Below are 15,867 nucleotides of genomic sequence, written 5' to 3'. Positions count from 1 at the left end.
ACACAAGGACACACAGTTCACATGAAAAAATAAAGTCTTCCACTGTTTCTCAATCTATTTGCCATGAAGTGATGGGACTGGATGTCATGATCTTAGTTTTCTGAACGTTGAGTTTTAAGCCAACTTTTCCACTCTCCTCTTTCATTTTCATCAAGAGGCTCTGTAGTTCTTCTTCACTTTCTGCCATAAGGGTGGTGTCATATGCATATCTGAGGTTATTGATATTTCTTCCAGCAATCTTGATTCCAGCTTGTGCTTCATCTAGGCCAATGTTTCTCATGATGTACTCTGCATATAAGTTAAATAAACAGGGTGATGATATACAGCCTTGACATACTCCTTTTCCTATTTGGAACCAGTCTCTTGTTCCATGTCCAATTCTAACTGTTTCTTTTTGAACCTGCATACAAATTTCTGAAGAGGCAGGTCAGGTAGTCGGGTATTCCCATTTCTTTCAGAATTTCCCACAGTTTATTGTGATCCACGCAGTCAAAGGCTTTAGCATAGTCAATAAAGCAGAAATATATGTTTTTCTGAAGTTGTTGCTTTCTTGATGATCCAGGAGATGTTGGAAATTTGATCTCTGTTTCCTCTGCCTTTTCTAAAATCAGCTTGAATATCTGGAAGTTCACAGTTCACGTAATATTGAAGCCTGGCCTGGAAAATTTTGAGCATTGCTTTGCTAGTGTGTGCAATGAGTGCAATTGGGTAATAGCTTTAGCATTCTTTGACATTACCTTTCTTTGGGATTGGAATGATAACTGACCTTTTCCAGTCCTGTGGCCACTGCTGCATTTTCCAAATTTGCTCGCATATTGAATGCAGCACTTTCACAGCATCATCATTTAGGATTTGAAATAGCTCACCTGGAATTCCATCACCCCCACTAGCTTTGTTCATAGTGATGCTTCCTAAGGTCAAATTTGCTTAAGATTCCAGGATGTCTGGCTCTAGGTGAGTGATCACACCATCGTGATTATCTGGGTCATGAAGATCTTTTTTGTACAGTTTTTCTGTGTATCCTTGCCACCTATTCTTAATATCTTCTGCTTCTCTTAGGTCCATAATATTTATGTCCTTTATTGAGCTCATTTTTGCATGAAATGTTCCCTTCGTATCTCTGATTTTCTTGAAGAGCTCTGTAGCCTTTCCCATTCTGTTGTTTTCCTCTATTTCTTTGCACTGATCACTGAGGAAGGCTTTCATCTCTTCTTGCTATTCTTTGGAACTCTGCTTTCAGATAAGTATATATTTCCTTTTCTCCTTTGCTTTTCACTTCTCTTCTTTTCACAGCTATCTATAAGGCCTCCTCAGACAACCATTTTGCCTTTCTGCATTTCTTCATGTTGGGGATGGTCTTAATCATTGCCTCCTTTACAATGTCACGAACCTCCGTCCATAGTTCATCAGGCACTCTATCTGTCAGATTTAGTCCATGAAATCTATTTCTCACTTCCACTGTATAATCGTAAGGCATTTGATTTAGGTCATACCTGAATGATCTAGTGGTTTTCCCTACTTTCTTCAATTGAAGTCTGAATTTGGCAATAACGAGTTCATGATCTGAACCACAGTCAGCTCCTGGTCTTGTTTTGCTGACTGTATAGAGCTTCTCCATCTTTGGCTGCAAGAATATAATCGATTTTATTTCAGTGTTGATTATCTGGTGATGCCCATTTGTAGAGTCTTCTCTTGTTGTTGAAAGAGGGTGTTTGCTATGACCAATGTGTTCTCTTGGCAAAAGTCTGTTGGCATTTGCCCTGCTTGATTCTGTACTCCAATGCCACATTTGCCTGTTACTCCAGATGTTTCTTGACTTCCTACTTTTGAATCTGTCTTATATAATGAAAAGGATATCTTTTTTCGGTGTCGGTTCTAAAACTTCTTGTAGGTCTTCACAGAACCATTCAACTTCAGCTTCTTCAGTATTACTGGTCGGGGCATAGACTTTGATTACCATGATGTTGAATGGTTTGCCTTGGAAACCAACAGAGACCATTCCGTCATTTTTGAGATTACATCCAGGTACTGCATTTTGGACTCTTGTTGACTATAATGGCTACTCCATTTCTTCGAGGGGACTCTTGCCCACAGTAGTAGATATAATAGTCATCTGAGTTAAATTCACCCATTCCAGTCCATTTTAGTTTGCTGATTGCTAAAATGTTGATGTTCATTCTTGCCATCTCCTGTTTGACCACTTCCAATTTGCCTTGATTCATCTACCTAACATTCCAGGTTCCTATGCAATATTGCTCTTTACAGTATTTGACCATGCTTCCATCACCAATCACATCCACAACTGGGTGTTGTTTTTGCTTTGGCTCTGCTTCTTCATTCTTTCTGGAGTTATTTCTCCACTGATCTCCAGTAGTATATTGGGCACCTACCGACCTAGGGAGTTCATCTTTCAGTGTCCTATCTTTTTGAGTTTCATACTGTGCATGGGGTTCTGAGGACAAGAATACTGAAGTGGTTTGCCATTCCCTTCTCCAGTGGCCCATGTTTTGTCAGAACTCTCCACCTCGACCCATCCCTTTTGTGCAGCCCTACACAGCAAGGCTGATAGTTTCATTGAGTTAGACAAGCTGTGTCCAATGTGATTAGACCGCTCCTTACCTTGAACATGGGGTATCTCCTCACAACTGCTGCTCCTCACCTTGGGCATTTGGTATCTCCTCAAGGCCCTCACTCCTGACCTTGGACATGGGGTATCTCCTCTCAGCTGCTCGCCACTCCAGCGCCACAAAGCCACCATTCACTGCTGATGTTGTGTGCTGGAAATAAAACTGAAAGTTCTGGGATAAACGTCCTGATTATAGAACACATTTAATCCAGCTTTCTAAAAAACATCAGTGACAACAATACTTCACATTTGTTTCACATGTTAGTTTATATCATGTTTTTGTTTGTAGTTTTTTTAGTGCTGCTTTCTAATAACCCATTTCACTTGTTTGTCAATAAATCTTCTGGGCTCCTTCTTCAGCAACTCTGGTCTGGCCTCTGGCCCTGGGACCAACGTAGGTCCCTGAGCTCCTTGGAGCCAGATTAACCCCAGCCTCTTTCTCCCACTTTCCAGAGTTGTAGCGAGTCGTTAAGAGCACTCCATCCCTCCCACACACATGCAAGCAGATAGCTTTGTCTAGAGCTCAGCAAGTACCACAGTCTAGACCCCAGGGCTCCTGGCAAATGTGGGGCAGGACAGACAGAGGGCAGGCAGATGAGTGCTGGGCAGTGTCCACAGCCAGGCCTGGGAGCCATGGTTCCTGCCCATACCTCACATAAACATTAAGTTTTCTGACCTTTGTCCCCTCTTGGCAGGCCTATCCATCCCTGTGTCCTCAGAGGTCTCTGCCCATGTGCTCTTTCTCCAAACCGGGATTTTTTTTTTTTTTTTTTGCCTGGGAAATCCCATAGACAGAGGGGCCTGGTGGGCCACAGTCCATAGTTTTGCAGATAATCTGACATGACTTAGCCAGTAAACAACAACAACAAGTACATGAGAAAGCGAAGGAAGGTTAAAAAAAAAAAAAAAAAAAAAAAAGAACACACTGTCATTAGAAGGTAATTGAGGACCTGCCATCACCCTAAGAAACTTTCAGGTGAACACACAGTTGGAAACTGTACTGTGTTCCTACATCCTACCATACACATTCCTGCTATAATCTGACAGCAAAGACTTGTCAAATGACCATAATTGTCATGATAACCAGTCTCTGCTATTCATCAGTATACTCTTCATTTTCAACACATATTTGTTTAATATTTAATCAGTGCCAACAGGCATTCTCTAAGAGCTTCCCTGGGGGTTCAGACAGTAAAGAATCTGCCTGCAGTGCAAGGGACCTGGCTTTGATCCTTTGGTGGGGATGATCCCCTGGGAAAGGAAATGGTTGATGGCTAACAACTCCAGGACTTTCGATCACTAGAGAACTCCTGGCACTATAGAACATTAATACATGAGTGCCCTCCCAAAAGCCTCCATCTCAACCATAAGACTAAGCCAAGTGCCAAACACCCCTCACCTATCCTTCAGCCAAATAGGGCACAACCTTGAACATCGGCAGACAGCCTGCTCAAAGCCATACTGAACCCAGAGATGCCTCAAACCACACTACTGGACCCAGCCACTACCCTTCAGAAACACAAGATCTAGCTTCACCTACCAGAACACAAGCACAAATCCCCCCAACCAGGAAACCTTCACAAGGCATTGGTCCAAACCCACTCAGGAGAGGTAGACTCCATAGTTAGCAGGAACTACAGCCTTTCAACCAAGAAAGTGATCACAAACACAGTAAATTAAACAAAATGAAATGACAGAGAAACATCCAGCAGATGAAGGAACATGGTTAAAACCCAAAAGGACTGAACAACAAAAATAAACAAATGAGACCTAGATAACTTAAAAGCTTTTGCACAACAAAGGAATCTATAAACAAGGTGAAAAGACAGCCCTCAGTATAGGAGAAAAAATAGCAAATGAAACAACTGACAAAGAACTGATCTCCAAAATATACAAGCAGCTCATGCAGCTCAATACCAGAAAAATAATCAACCCAATAAACAAGTGGACAGAAGGCGTAAATAGACACTTCTCCAAAGAAGACATACAGATGGCTAAAAAACACATGAAAATATGTTCAACAATGCTCATTATTAGAGAAATGCAAATCAAAACTACAGTGATGTACCATCCAACAAGGGTCAGAATGGCCATCATTCAAAAGTCAACAAACAGTAAATGCTAGACAGGATGTGAAGAAAGAGGAATTCTCTTGCATTCTTGGTGGGAACAGAGGCCAATACAGCCACTATGGAGAACGGTATGGAGATTCCATAAAAAACTAGGAATAAAACTACCATATGACACAACAATCCTACTACTGTGCATATACCCAGAGGAAACAATAACTTAAAAAGACATATGTACCTCATTGCTCACTGCTGTACTATTTACAATAGTTAGGACATGGAAGCAACCTAGATGTCCATCAACAGATGAATGGATAAAGAAGCTGTGGTACACATATACAGTGGAATACTACTCAGCCATGAAAAGGAACACATTTGAGTCACTGCTAATGAGGTAGATGAACCTAGAGCCTATTACACAAAGTGAAGTAAATCATAAAGAGAAAGACAAATACTGTATATTAATGTATAGAAAGGGAATCTAAGAAGATGGCATTGATGAACCTATTTGCAGGGCAGCAATGGAGATGAAGAAATAGAGACCAGACTTATGGACATGATGCCAGAAGGAGAGGGTGGGATGAATTGACAGATTATCATGGAAACATATACATTAACATATGTAAAGCAGATAGCCAGTTGGAATTTGCTGTATGACACAAGGACCCCAATCTGTGACACCTAGAGGGGTGGGATGGGGAGGTTTTTAAGAGGGAGGGGACATATGTATACCTATGCCTGATTCATGGTGATGTGCAGCAGAAACCATTAAAATATCATAAAATAATTATCGTGCAAGTAAAAATGAAATAAGCAGGACATGGAACAACAGACTGGTTCCAAATAGGAAAAGGAGTGTGTCAAGGCTGTATTTCGTCACCCTGCTTATTTAACTTATATGCAGAGTACATCATGAGAAATGCTGGGCTGAAGGAAGCTCAAGTTGGAATCAAGATTTCCAGGATAAATATCAATAACCTCAGATATGCAGATGACACCACCATTATGGCAGAAAGTGAAGAGGAACTAAAAAGCCTCTTGATGAAAGTGAAAGAGGAGAGTGAAAAAGTTGGCTTAAAGCTCAATATTCAGAAAACTAAGGTCATGGCATCTGGTCCCATTGCTTCATGGGAAATAGATTGGGAAACAGTGGAAACAGTGTCAGACTTTATTTTTTTGGGCTCCAAAATCACTGCAGATGGTGATTGAAGCCATGAAATTAAAAGACGCTTACTCCTTGAAAGGAAAGTTATGACCAACCTAGATAGCATATTCAAAAGCAGAGACATTACTTTGCCAACCAAGGTCCGTCTAGTCAAGGCTACTGGGGACCAGCCCTGGCAGGATCCAGGGATACCCTCTGGATGAACGGCATTGGCGTCAGAGAGAAAGTTAAAACTAAAGGGGAGAGAAAGAGGCTTGATCTTCCTTGGTTTACACAGAAAGCCAATAAAGCTCCTGACACGGAAGTTGCTCTGTTCACGGAGGCTGCAGGCGCCCTCTCAGTGGGGTGAAAATGCAGGGTGCCCTCTCCCTTGTGAAGACGCAGGGTGCCTTCCTGATTGGGTCTTAGAAGCCCAGGCAAAAAAGTGAACTCAGAGGGCCTCTGCTCCTGGAGTCAGCCTGAAAGAAAAAGAGAGAGAAAGAGAGAAAAAGAAAGAATTACATGGGGAGACCAAGCTTTTGTGAGCAAGTCCTGTAACTTTATTTTTAAAAAGAGCTTTTATACCCTTAGTTGTACATAGAGGATAATAGAGGGTGCAGAGTCATGCAGGGTCATCAGTCCTTGACCCTTATCGAGACCAGGCTTTATTTCTGCAAATTTATCATATACAAAGGCTTTAGGTGATTTACATCACCTTCTGGCCAGGAGGCCTGTTAACATTTTTTCTCTGGTAAAGTTTAGTCAAGCAGAAAACTTATTTTCTCTAAGAGTAATTTTTCTAAAGTTTGGCGCCACCCTCCGAAAGCACTAGATAAAGTTGCATTCCTATAGGGCAAAGGTGCAGTGGGGGATAACAAGGGAAGAATTTATTAACTCAAGGGTCTAAGGTTGTTAACATCAAGGCTACTACTTATTTTTTCTATATACCAACTATATCAACTAATATACTCCCAAGGACACAATGGGTAGGGCATATGGAAACTTGGCAGCAAGCATTGGCTCAACAAGGAAATTATTCACCAGTTCTATTCTAATAATTTTTAACTCCTCAAAAGACTATATTGTTAGAATGTTCCAAGCCTCCCGTGCCTCTCGTGGTTGGGAGGCTATAAACAATCACATGCATAGTTGTAAGAGTCTGGATAAACCTGTCAGGCAAGTTAGAAAACCATCTAAAGGGTTTGAATGGAAACACTCCTATTATGCCCAGGAGACTTATTAACTAGTGCTCTAAGTTGATTTCCTTCAGAGAAAGGTGGTCGGGGATAGCCCCTGTTAATGTCAGAAGAGTTGGTGAAAGGCATGCTATAATAAACAGTAGACAGACAGACTTTGGTTTCGGGGTAGATGCTCGAGCAGATCCAGGGAATCCCTCGAGGTCTTCTCCACATGACCTTTGTCATGGGTGGGATCTCCCGTGGTGGCTCCTGGCACAAGGCTATGGTTTTTCCAGTAGTCATGCATGGATGCAAGAGTTGGACTGTGAAGAAAGCTGAGCACAGAAGAATTGATGCTTTTGAACTGTGGTGTTGGAGAAGACTCTTGAGTCCCTTGGACTGCAAGGAGATCCAACCACTCCATTCTAAAGGAGATGAGTCCTGGGTGTTCTTTGGAAGGAATGATGCTAAAGCTGAAACTCCAGTACTTTGGCCACCTCATGCGAAGAGTTGACTCATTGGAAAAGACTCTGATGCTAGGAGGGATTGGGTGCAGGAGGAAAAGGGGATGACAGAGGATGAGATGGCTGGATGACATCACCAACTCGATGGACTTGAGTTTGAGTGAACTCCGGGAGTTGGTGATGGACTGGGAGGCCTAGCGTGCTGCAATTCATGGGATTGCAAAGAGTCAGACACGACTGAACTGAACTGAACTGAAAGAAAGAAAAAAGGACAGATATAGAGTACCTTCCACTTAGTGATTTCTCGATCTATTCCAAGCTACACCACATCAACCACTATGAGGACAAGAAATCTCAAGAGAACATCTCATAATGGCTTTGCAAATACACATTAGAGTAAATGAACGACCCAATACACACAGTGAAAAGGCTTAAACAGTGGCACTAAATGCAGTGCCAGCAGTGAATTCCACAGGTTTTCCCAAGGGGCACGCCAGTCAACCCATTAAGCCTCCCTGAACGAGGAACAAAGGATGGGGACATGAGTTATGGAGATTCTTGGGGTTAATTCAAATCACTGCAAAAGTAGTTTTGATGCTCTCAGTTTACAAAAATGAGAGTCAGAGATACCCGCTGCTAATTAATAGTCACTTCACATGCACAGAAACCTGGTCTCTCATTTACAGAGGGCAAGGGGTCAAGCAGAGAAATCAAACACACCTCCAGGTATATACCACCTTCCTGCCTGACCGTCAACCAGCTCTCCCACCCCAACTCCATCCATGCCAGGTCAGCACACAGACCACCCCAGTTCCATCCATGCCAGGTTAGCACACAGACCACCCCAGCTTAATCCATGCCACGTCAGCACACAGACCACCCCAACTCCATCCATGCCAGATAAGTACACAGACCACCCCACTTCCATCCATGCTAGGTCAGCACTAAACCACCCCAGCTCCATCCACAACAGATACGCACACAGACCACCCCACCTCCATCCATGCCAGGTCAGTACACAGAGCACCCCACCTCCATCCATGCCAGGTCAGCACTAAACCATCCCAGCTCCATCCATGCCAAGTCACCACACAGATCACCCCACCTCCATCCATGCCAGGTCAGCACACATACTACCCTGCCAGGGTCCAGCCCCAGCAGGATCCAGGGGTACCCTCAGGATGACGGCATCGGCAATAAGGAAAGTTAAAAAAAAAAAAAAAAAAAGGAAGAGAAAGAGGCTTGATCTTCCTTGGTTTACATAGAAAGCCAATAAAGCTCTTGTGTTCCAAGGAGTCATCTTGAAAGAAGAACAGAGAGAGAAAAAGAGAGAAAAGGAAAAAAATAATGACACAGGGAGATCAAGCTTTGGTGAGCGAGGCCCATAACTTTATTTTCAAAAGGAACTTTTATACCTTGACTTGTACATAGAGGGAAATGAAAGATGCAAAGTCATATAGGGTCAGCCCAAACATTACATCTGTTTTGTCTTTATCAAAATCAGGATTTTTTCTGCATACCTTTCCCATAAACAATGTTGTGTACATTATCTTCTGGCCTTGGAGGCCTGTGGACATTTTATGACCCTTTTTGATAAAGGCTGCTCAACCAGAAAACTTATTTTCTCTTGAAGTGTTTTTTCTTTATATTTCTAATCTATGTCAGCCTCAGAAAGTGCTAAACAGAGTTACATTCTCATGGAGCAAAGGTGCAGTGAGTTACAACAAAGAAAGAACCAATTAGCTCAAAGTTCTGATGTGGTAATTCCAAGGCTACTACTTGTTTTTCTTACATTCCAACTATGTTAACCAATGCACTCCCAGGTGCACAATGGATAAGGGATATGGGCACTTGGCAGCAAGCATTGGCCCAATAATGAAGCCCTTTACCAGTACTATCTATTCTAATAATTTTTCATCCCTTAAAGGACTCTATGCTCATTGGGACTTTTAGAATGTGTTGGCTTCCCGTGCCTTTCAAGGTTGGGGAGTTGTGAACAATCATGTGTGTTAATTGCAAGAGTATGGATAAACCTGTCAGGCAAGCTAGAATGCCAACAGAGGGGTTAAAATAGAAATATTCTTTGCATGCCCAGGAGACTTATTAACTAAAGCCCTAAGTTGACTTTTTCCAGAGAAAGGTGGTGAGGGATAGCCCCCTGTTAATGTCAGAAGAGTTGGTGAAAAGCACAAAATAGTAAGACAGATTATGGATTTGGGGTAGATGCTCGAGCAGATCCAGGGGGTCCCTTGAGGCGTGATCCACCTTTGCCTGTCAGGTTCTATCCGCATGACCTTTGTCATGGGTGGGATCTCCCATGGTGGCTCCTGGCACTACCCCAGCTCCATCCATGCCAGTCAGTACACAGACCACACCACCTCCATGCTTGCCAGGTCAGCACACAGACAACCCGACCTCCATCCATGCCAGGTCAGTGCACAGACCACTCCAGCTCCATCCATGCCAGATCAGCACACAGACCACCCAACCTCCATCCATCCATGCCAGGTCAGCACACAGACATCCCCATCTCCAACCATGCCAGGTCAGCACTAAACCACCCCAACTCCATCCATGTCAGGTCAGCACACAGATCATCACACATCCATCCATGCCCATCAGTACACAGACCACCCCACCTGCATCCATGCCAGGTCAGCACACACACTGTTCCTGATGCCTTCCCTGCTTGTCCCCTACAGAGCCCGTGTTCTGAATTTGTTTTCTGTTAGTGACATTCCTTTTGTCCACATTTCCTCACAACCTATCTGCATTGCCCCATCCATCTTCCTCTCTCCTCTGCATCTTAGCACTTGCTCTCAGGAAGTTCTCCACCTTTTCCATCACTGAGTACAACCCCCTTTCACATCTTCACATCTTTTCTCATCCTCCATGATCACACCATCATGGTTATGTGGGTCATGAAGATCTTTTTCGTATAGTTCTTCTGTGTATTTTTGCCACCTCTTTTTAATATTTTCTGCTTCTGTTAGGCCCATAACATTTCTGTCCTTTTTTCTGCCCATCTTTGTATGAAATGTTCCCTTGGTATCTCTAATTTTCCTGAAGACATCTCTGGTCTTTCACATTCTATTATTTTCATCTATTGCTTTGCATTGATTATTGAGAAATACTTTCTTATCTCTCCATGCTATTCTTTTGAACTCTGATTTCAAATGGTTATATATTTCCTTTTCTTCTTTGCCTTTAGCTTCTCTTCTTTTCTCTTCTTTGCCTTTAGCTTCTTTTCTTTTCTTAGCTTCTCTTCTTTTCTCTTCTTGTAAGGCTTCCTCAGACAGCCATTTTGCTTTTTTTCACTTCCCATTCTTGGGGATATGCTTGATCCCGGACTCCTGTACAATGTCACAAAGCTCTGTCCATAGTTATTCAGGCACTCTGTCTATAAGATCTAATCCCTTCATTTTATTTGTCACTTCCACTGGATAATCATAATGGATTTGATGTAGGTCATACCTGAATGGTCTAGTGGGTTTTCATACTTTCTTCAATTTAAGTCTCAATTTTGCAATACAGACTTCATGATCTGAGCCACAGTCAGCTCCCGGTCTTGTTTTGCTGACTGTATAGGGCTTCTCCATCTTTGGCTGCAAAGAATATAATCAATCTGATTTTGCCATTGACCACCTGGTGATGTCCATGTGTAGAGTCTTCTCTTGTGTTGTTGGAAGAGGGTGTTTGCTATGACCAGTGTGTTCTCTTGGAAAAACTCTATTAGCCTTTGTCCTGCTTCATTGTGTACTCCAAGGGCAAATTTGCCCGTTACTCCAGGTATTTTTTGACTTCCTGCTTTTGCATTCCAGTCCCCTATAAAGAAAAGGACATCTTTTTCTGGGTGTTCATCCTAGAAGGTCTTGTAGGTCTTCATAGGACCCATCAACTTCAGCTTCTTGAGCATTAAAGATTTATCAGTTTGATTAGTTTTCTGTGATTGTGTTTTTTATTCTGTCTGCCCTCTGACTGACAACGATAAAAGGATTATGGAAGTTTCCTGAATGGAGAGACTGACTGTGGGGGAAACTGGGTCTTGTTCTGATGGGTGGGGCCATGCTCAGTAAATCTTTAATCCAAAGGGAAAGAATCGTGGAGTAGAAGGAAGTGTGTTCACCTTCTCCTGTGAGAACTCCAAAATACAACTCACTGCTGAACATCAACCAAAAGGAGAATGTTGGATCCCACCAAAAAAAGATACCCCATGTCCAAGGCAAAGGAGAAGGTCCATGCAACAAGATGGTAGGAGGGGCAAAATCATGTTTAGAAGCAAACCCCATACCCGCTAGAGACAGTGAGCTTGCAGGGTTCAAACAAAACCTTGTGCACACCAGGAGGCCCCATAGAGACTGACCAGACCTGCCTTTGAGTGTCTGAGCATCTCCTGTGGAGGCACGGGTCAGCAGTGTCTGCCACAGGGGCAGGGGCTCCGGGTGTAGCAGTCCTGGGTGTGGCATAAGCCCTCTTGGAGGAGTTTGCCATTAGCCCCATCATAGAGACACTGAGCAGATGACCCTCAAACTGCAGAGCAATTATACCAAAGAAACTATCACACTATTAAGAAAGTTCTCAGACCCACAACAGATTTCCCAACCTGGGGATCTGGCAAAGGGACTGAGAACCACAAGGGAATTAGACTTTGGAGGCCAGTGGGATTTGATTATAGAACTTCCGCAGGACTAGGGAAACAGACTCTTGGAGAGCACAAACAAAACCTTGTGTGCACCAGGACCCAGGAGAAAGGAGAAGTAACCCCACAAGAGACTGACTCAGACTTGCCCATCAGTGCCCAGGGGTTTCCGGTGGAGGCGTGGGTCAGTGGTGGCCTGCTTCAGGGTCAGGGGCGCTGGGCGCGGCAGTGCATGGATGGGACCTTTTGAAGGAGATCGCCATTGTCTTCATTACCTCCACCATAGTTTCAGTTCAGTTCAGTTCAGTCACTCAGTTGTGTCCGACTCTTTGCAACCCCATGAATCGCAGCATGCCATGCCTCCCTGTCAATCACCAACTCCTGGCGGCGTTCACTCAGACTCACGTCCATCGAGTCAGTGATGCTATCCAGCCATTTCATCCTCTGTTGTCCCCTTCTGTTCCTGCCCCCGATCCCTCCTAGCATCAGAGTCTTTCCCAATGAGTCAACCCTTCACATGAGGTAGCCAAAGTACTGGAGTTTCAGCTTTAGCATCATTCCTTCCAAAGAAATACCAGGGCTGATCTCCTTCAGAATGGAGTGGTTGGATCTCCTTGTAGTCCAAGGGACTCTCAAGAGTCTTCTCTAACACCACAGTTCAAAAGCATCAATTCTTTAGTGCTCAGCCTTCTTCACAGTCCAACTCTCACATCCATACACGACTACTGGAAAAACCATAGCATTGACTAGACGGACCTTTGTTGGCAAAGCAATGTCTCGGCTTTTCAATATGCTATCTAGGTTGGACATAACTTTTCATCCAAAGAGTAAGCATCTTTTAATTTCATGGTTGCAGTCACATCTGCAGTGATTTTGGAGTCCAAAAAAAATAGAGTCTGACACTGTTTCCACTGTTTCCCCATCTATTTCCCATGAAGTGATGGGACCAGATGCCATGATCTTCGTTTTCTGAATGTTGAGCTTTAAGCCAACTTTTTCACTCTCCACTTTCATCAAGAAGCTTTTTAGTTCCTCTTCACTTTCTGCCATAAGGGTGGTGTCATCTGCATATCTGAGATTATTGATATTTCTCCTGGCAATCTTGATTCCAGCTTGTGTTTCTTCCAGTCCAGCATTTCTCATGTTGTACTCTGCATATAAGTTAAATAAGCAGGGTGACAATATACAGCCTTGACATATTCCTTTTCCTATTTGGAACCAGTCTGTTGTTCCATGTCCAGTTCTAACTGTTGCTTCCTGACCTGCATACAGATTTCTCAAGAGGCAGGTAGGTATTCCCATCTCTTTCAGAATTTTCCACAGTTTATTGTGATCCACACAGTCAAAGGCTTTCGCATAGTCAATAAAGCAGAAATAGATGTTTTATGGAACTCTCTTGCTTTTTCCAAATGCAAAAAATCAAACTGGCTGTCTGCGGGGGGGGGGGGGGGGGCTTAAAAATAGCTGTGAAAAGAAGAGAAGCGAAATGCAAAGGAGGATAGGAAAGATATAAGCATCTGAATGCAGAGTTCCAAAGAATAGCAAGAAGAGATAAGAAAGCCTTCCTCATCAATCAGTGCAAAGGAATAGAGGAAAACAACAGAATGGGAAAGACTAGAGATCTCTTCAAGAAAATTAGAGATACCAAGGGAACATTTCATACAAAGATGGGCTCGATAAAGGACAGAAATGGTATGGACCTAACAGAAGCAGAAGATATCAAGAATAGGTGGCAAGAATACACAGAAGAACTGTACAAAAAAGATCTTCACAACCCTGATAATCACGATGGTGCGATCACTGACCTAGAGCCAGACATCCTGGAATGTGAAGTCAAGTGGGCCTTAGAAAGCATCAATACGAACAAAGCTAGTGGAGGTGATGGAATTCCAGTTGAGCTCTTTCAAATCTTGAAAGATGATGCTGTTAAAGTGCTGCACTCAATATGCCAGCAAATTTGGAAAACTCAGCAGGGGCCACAGGACTGGAAAAGGTCATAACTAGGTAGACCGTCACAAAGCCAATTTTAACAGGTATTTTTAACTCATATTTAAAAAAAAACACATGAAAATATGTCAAAATTGATAAATATTAGGGAAGGGTGTTCGGTATCACCCCACACCAATCAGAATGGTGATTGTCAAGCACTCTACAAAGGTTAAATCTGCCAGATGCCATAAAGAAAAGAGAACCCTCCACCTCCGTTGCTGTAAATGAAAATAGGTGAAAGCCACTATGGATGACAGCATGGACATGTATCAGTAATGAAAATGAAAATGAAATTAGAATATCCCTCAAACGATACACAAATATAAATTTCAAAGAAGATAAAGACCTAAATGTCAGACAGATACTAGGCAATTTTATTGACAATATAGGGGGGACATGATGTAACATTAATTCCACCAAGTGTTCCCAGAATAATGAAAAATGAAAACTAAGAAAACAAGACTGAATTAACCTTAAAAGCGTTTCCACAGCAAAGCAACCCTAAATGAAAGAGAAAGACAGTTCTTAGAATGAGAAACAATATTTGCAAACAAAGACGTCCACGAGGAATAAAGAAGATGGGGTACATAGACGATCAACCGTCACTCAGCCATAACAAGCAGGAAAGAATGCCATGGGCGGCCTCAGGGAATACAGTAGAGATGATCATAGAAAGTGAGGTGAGGGAGACAGGGAGGGATATTAGCATAAGATATGACTTGTAGCTGGAATCTAAAAATGGATACAGATGAACTTCTTTACCAAAGAGAAACAGTCTCACAGACTCCGAAAAGAATCAATGGTCCCCAGAAAGAAAAAAACAAACAAAAAAACAAACAAATCTGTGGGACATGGAGTGATGAATTCATTCAGTCTAAGCTAATATTATTTAAAACAAACAAACAAAAAAGAATCCACCAGTAACCACTGTGTAAACAGGAATCCTATTCAACACTGTAACATCCTATATCAGAAAAGAACCTGGAAGAGAAGATATACACATCTACGTACAATTGAATCAAGTCGCTGTCGATCCAAAAGAAAAATAAAAAGCACCCACAACCTTGTCATTCAACTACGTACACCAATTCAAATTAGGGAATAAAAGTATAAAAAAGGAGTCAGAAAGGCTGACTCTACTGCCCTCAGGACATGGTGACCCAGATCATGTCACATCCCTGGAGCCTGAGCTCGTCTTGGTCCCATGACTGGAGGGCCTCTGTGCAGATGGAGCTGGGAGCAAGTGCCAGGAATGTGACCCCATAATGGACCTGGGGTGTATCCTTCCCTCTGCAGGAGGACCCAATCTCCAGATGCTGGCGGAACTTCCAGTAGAGAAACCAAGCCTACATCACCCAAGAATTGGTGGAGCCTCAAGCCTGGAACATGTTTGCAAGGTCCCCTGGCCACTGTATGTCCCCTAGGCTGGTGTTCCTACCTCCAGCCTCCATCCTTAGGGTCACCCCACCTACAGATGACAGAACCCTATGCAGAGTGGTGTCCACAAAGTGGGATGTGTCCTGGGGACCCTGAGTAAGGGGAAAGAAGAAATGAGACTTAAGCCTTGGCATATTCCACTCTAGATAACAATCCATGAACAGAGTTTTCCATGAGACTTAATGCCTGAGGACCAGAGTGGGGCAGGAAGCAATGCTGTTTCCTTAGAACCGTCTTCCAGAAAAACAACTTTAAAACTAGTGTTGCTGGGCTGTTCATATTCACAAGGCCTGTGGGACTGTAAATGTCCCCTCCCTTCCA

Source organism: Bubalus bubalis, chromosome X (genome assembly GCF_019923935.1).
Source record: "Bubalus bubalis isolate 160015118507 breed Murrah chromosome X, NDDB_SH_1, whole genome shotgun sequence".
In the NCBI taxonomy this organism is placed as follows: domain Eukaryota; kingdom Metazoa; phylum Chordata; class Mammalia; order Artiodactyla; family Bovidae; genus Bubalus; species Bubalus bubalis.
Note: the sequence above shows the minus strand (reverse complement) of the source record.